We start from the raw sequence: 5,527 nt of genomic DNA, 5'->3' as shown, positions 1-5,527 counted from the left end.
GTATTTAAACTCATTTGGAGAAAATGCCACAATTCTGAAGACTCTACATGAATGTGACTTTTAGGCCAAATGAGTCTTCTCATCCCCCATACCTCCTAACCCTGCCCTATGATAGGCTGTGATTGAGAAACCCTCAATGTATGCCACCTACATGTCTGTTAAAATTGTAGCTGAATCCACTAATGCTCCTATCCAGGCTCAGATCTGCCTGTGTCTGAGCACTTGGCAAGACATATAACCCTGCTGACTGCTCTGTGGGGCTTAGAATTACATTCTCAAATTTGGATGTCCCTTCACAATAGCTGAACGTCCCAAGCCTTCTTTCTCCCAGGCATACTCATGATTCAGTAATCTCAGGGACCAGACCTGGTCATGTTATTGATCTTATTCCCTAACTCCAACTTGCTGGCTCTGCCCCACTTGTGCTCAAGTCTGCAGAGCCAAGTTTCTGCTACTTTCCCATTTTGGTATTGATGGTTACTGTGGTTGATACTGTCAAGTTTCACTCCTTCTTTTCCTCCCACAGATACAAAGCACTACCATTGCTCGTTATTCTTCACGCTGCTTGTATTGCTTGCCACTGCCTTTACTTGGGACGGATCTGACCCCCACCCTTCCTAGCCACTGATTATGTCCTGAAGTAGACTATTCCAGAGCCCAGGTCCTACCTCCCTGATGATTCCTGAGTATTGCGCAAGTGTCTGGATACATGGCTGCCTGACCCACCCACCACAAGGCTTAACTTAATGCTGCCACGTCAGGAACTGGGCCTTGATCTTAGACCACTTAACCGTGCAATCTTTAGCTAACCTCTGCAAATGGGACTATTGCATCCCTCCCCCCAGATACGATTGTTAGATTTAGCAAATAAAGTACAGGACACCCAGTCAAATTTAAATTTCAGATAAACAATACTTCTTTAGTATGTCTCATGTGATATCTCAAACATACTAAATTTTTTGTGCTTTGTCTGAGATTCAAAGTTAGCTGGGCATCTTGTATTTTATTTGACAACCCTGTCACTATGGGAGTTGGCATCAGCTTAGCCACCCCATCCCTTTAAGCTCCTTATCTTTGTGTTATCCCTGCTCCCTTTATGTGCTGCCTGATTGATTTATTTAATTCTTAATCTCAGACTTACTGGTTATTTATTGTTAAGGGTTCTCTTTTTCCCCACTCTCCTAGAGCTCCTTTCCTCTATTTTAAACCTGCCTATTCTTTATTCCAGAATAATAATAAAAGCCATTTGAGCACTTATGTGTCAAGCACTGTGCTGGGTATTTTATTTCATCCTCAAAGAAGTTATTATTTCAATGCCCACTTTACAGTTGAGGAATCTCAGGTGCAAATAGGTGAAACAAAATTACCCAAAGCCACTTGCTAAATAGCAAAGCCAGGATCCTAGTCATACTTATTTTCATGATTCTAAGATAATTATTTACTGTTAAAAGGGGTCTATATCAGAATTTCTAAAATTTTGTGTTTTCATTTTAAAAATTAACTCTTTTTTAGCTAGTTATAGAAACACAACTTCATTTTTTTGCATGTGATTCATCATTGAATAATAACTAACATTTATTGAGTACTTACTATATTCTAGGTACTATGTTAAAGCTTCACATGTATAAACAAATTTATCTTAAAAGAACTTTATGAATTATGCATTACCATTACACTCATGTTAAAGCTGAAGAACCAGAATCGGGGAGAGGTAGTGCATATAACTAGCCCAAGATCACTTAGTTAAAAAGCGATGCCCCTAGGATCAAACCTAGGCAAACTGGCTGAAGAGCTCATGTGCTTAACATTATGTAATATTCTATATGAATAAGTTAAATAAAATTTTAGTTTATTAGATCTGTGTTTTTTAAATCAAGGTGTTCTTAGGGATCCAAAACGCATTTTTCTTTATATTAGTCAATGTCCAGAAACTTTGTACTCCTTTGTATTGCTGAGTTGTTGCAGTAATCTTCATCTCTTCCAGTTTATGGGCTTCTATTTGAAAGGCAGGTTCAGGAACACAATTATGAATTATTAGCCATGATATTCTTTTTTGTTCTCTTCTTGGCTTTTTTTTCACTGATGCAATGATATATTGTTAAAGCAACACGATTTCAACAGATACTTAAGATGAATTCTTTCCCAGTTTTAAGATGGTTAGGTAGTAAGTGAAAACATTGGAATTTTAATTATATTCTCTTCTTTATATCTCACCTCCTTCCACAAAAAGAATTTCATGCAGCTTACAAAGATACATACATTGTAAAATAAATAAATAAATAAAGTGAAAAAAGAAAGAGGAACAAATGGGAAATAAATGCATAAAATAAGATAAAGGCAGAGGTAAATACAAAAAAAGAAATTATTGCATAATTGCTAATGGTAGCCACAATCTATCTTTGAGTTTCTGAACAGCCAAGGTTGGAATGAAATTACAAATTCAATCATGCTTCCCATAGGATTCTTCGGAGAAAAAAAAAGCAAATTAATTTCTCAGGATTCCCTTTTCCTTAAAAAAAAAAAAAAGATTCTAGGTGACATCAGGAAAATGACAGAGCAAGCAGCTCCATTCCCATCCCATTAACAAAACAGTGAAAAACAAGCAAAATATTGTTAGAACCAACTTTGTTAGAATTCTGGAAATCAGTCAAAGGTTCACAGCAATCAAAAGATTTTTAATCAAGAAATTCTTGTGGAAAATTATTGCAGGAGTTTGTGGCGTTTTTATTTGTCATTGTCCCACCCTCTCCTCAGATTGACAATGATGTTGAAGAGGGCAGTTACATTTACAGAGTGAGACTCTGGTACCTGGCTCCAGGAGAAGCACAACAGACTTCATTTGCAATTTATCATATATGCTGTTCTAACCTGTCTGTGGGTTAACTAAAAGACTGATGAAGGCATTCATGTCTGTTTTGCCTAACTTGGAATTTACCCAGGCCAGCAAAGTCACTAGACAGACTATTACAGCTTTAAGAAGCCCATAACAGTAAATCCTGGGAAAGAATGATAATTGACCATGTGAAAGATGGTGGAAGAGTAGGAGACTTCATTTCATTTGGTCCCTTGAATTTAGTTAGATAACTCTCAAACCATTCTAAACACCCATGAATTCAACCTGAGATGTAAGAAAAAGTATCTGGAACTCTACAAGTAGAAAAGTGACCACTTTTTGCAAGGTAGGAGGTGTGGAGAAGTGAATCTGAAGGGAGATATTGGAAGATAAATGGAGGAGGAAGGGAGCCACACCCAGAAAGTGTGTTATAGCCCTGGAGGGCAAAATGGATATCCTTAGAAATCTGCTCCAGTGAGAGTCACCCCTGCCTGAAAGGTGATCAGGGGATGAAACTGGCAGAATTCCAGGTGGGTCAATATGGTCTGATCAGGATCCCAGGAGTCAAAGAACTATAACAGGGGTGCCTGAACCGGTGGAGTTCCCAAGCAGTGGAGCAGGAGGGGGTTCCCAGCTCTATTCACCATAGACTGCCAGCTGGGGCCGATCGGGTGATTGCTCTCTGCCCAGAGACCCTATGCCATCCCCCAGGAGGGGCAGAATGAGTGCACACATGACCAGGGAAAAGCTCTAAAGGTGGGGTCCCTATAAAGGACAGTACAGGGTGACCCTCCATCTTCCCAGGAAGGGGGCAGAACAGTACGTGCAAGATCCCATGACTGCTTTCAGTGTTGAGGCCCTACAAAGGGCAGTAACAGGGGACCCTCTGATTTCCCCCAGGAAGATCACTGTGGGCCTGCACAGCAGGAGTCTGTAGAGTTTGGCACACACGAAAGTGAAGACCTTTTATCCCAGAGGGTTTATTAAAGAAAGGGGACTGCGATCTTTTGACTCTGGGGCTGAAGATTGGGGCACAGCCATTTTTATTTTGATCCTCCAAAGAGGCAAGGAAAGACTTCAGGGAGAAAAAGCCACACAGAGGACCAGCTTACACTAAGCCCAGCCCCCTGGTGAGGGGCGGTGCAACTCTACCCAGGCAAATACACCTGAGAAGCAGCGCATCAGGCACCTCCCCCAGAAGACCAACTGGAAGAACAGGTGCACAGCAGGTTTACGGATCCCACAAGACTGTAAAACTCCAATGCTAGGGGAAAATAGTACATAGAATTCAAGGTTTCTTCTCATGATTCGTTTATCTTTCAGTTTAAAATTTCCATTTTTTTCCTTTTCAACTAGTTTCTTATTTTATTAACTCTTTGTTTTTAAGTCTTTTTTTAACTCTCATTTTTTACATCTACATTTTATAAATATATTATTCAGTTTTGGCCTCCTTTCACTCTATTCAATTATATATATATATATATATATTTTTTTTTTTTTTTTTTGCTTTCTTTGCAATTTTGGGATTAGTGTCTTCTAACACAGACCAAAATACACTCAGGAACAAGTGGATCACCCTGTTTTGTCCACCCTGTGAGATTATATTCTCTCCCCCACCCCCGTTTTGTTTTTGTTTGTTTTTCTCTTTTGGTTTCTGACCTCTTCAGGTTTGTCTAGTGTGTATTTCACTTGGGTCGTGGTTGATATTTTTGATTCTGCTCACTGGCTCATCCATTCTTCTCTGGGAAAAATGACTAGAAGGAGGAATTCACAACAAAAGAAAGTAACAGAGGTAATGCACTCTGCCACAGATCTAACCAATATGGTTATAAGTAAGATGTCAGAAATGGAATTCAGGATAACAATTATAAAGTTAATAGCTGGGCTTGAAAAAAGCATAGAAGACACTAGGGAAACTCGTAGTGCAGAAATGAGATCTACTCAGGCTGAAATAAAAAATGCTCTAATTGAGATGCACTCTAAATTGGATGTTCTAACAGCTAGGGTAAATGAGGCAGAAGAGACTGCAAGTGACATAGAAGACAGGTTGATGGGGAAAAAAAGGAAATTGAGGAAAAGAGAGAAAAACAACTAATAGCCTATGAGGAGAGGCTTCTAGAAGCCCACTGATGCCATAAAATGAACCAACATCAGAATTATTGGGTTGCCTGAAGGTGAAGAGAGAGAGAGAGGGCCAGAACATATGTTTGAGCAAATCACAGCTGAGAACTTCCCTAATCTGGGGAAGGAAACAGGCACTCATATCCAAGAAGTAGAGAGGACCCCTCCCAAAATAATTGAAAATAGATCAACACCCCGACATATAATAGTGAAGCTTGCAAACTTCAGAGATAAAGAGAAAATCCTGAAAGCAGCTTGAGACAAAAGGCTCCTAACCTACAGAGATAAGAACATCAGACTAACATCAGACCTATCCACAGAGACATGGCAGGCCAGAAAGGACTGGCATGATACATTCAGGATACTAAATGAAAAGAACATGCAGCTAAGAATACTTTATTCAGCAAGGCTGTCATTCAGAATGGAAGGAGAAATAAAGAGTTTCCAGTACACACAGAAACTGAAAGAATACATGACCACGAAGTCAGTCCTGCAATATTAAGGGGGATCCTGCAAGCGAAGAAAGACCCCAAGAGTAACATAGACTAGAAAAAAACAGAGACAATCTACAGA

This window comes from Halichoerus grypus, chromosome X (assembly GCF_964656455.1).
Source record: "Halichoerus grypus chromosome X, mHalGry1.hap1.1, whole genome shotgun sequence".
In the NCBI taxonomy this organism is placed as follows: Eukaryota; Metazoa; Chordata; class Mammalia; order Carnivora; family Phocidae; genus Halichoerus; species Halichoerus grypus.
Note: the sequence above shows the minus strand (reverse complement) of the source record.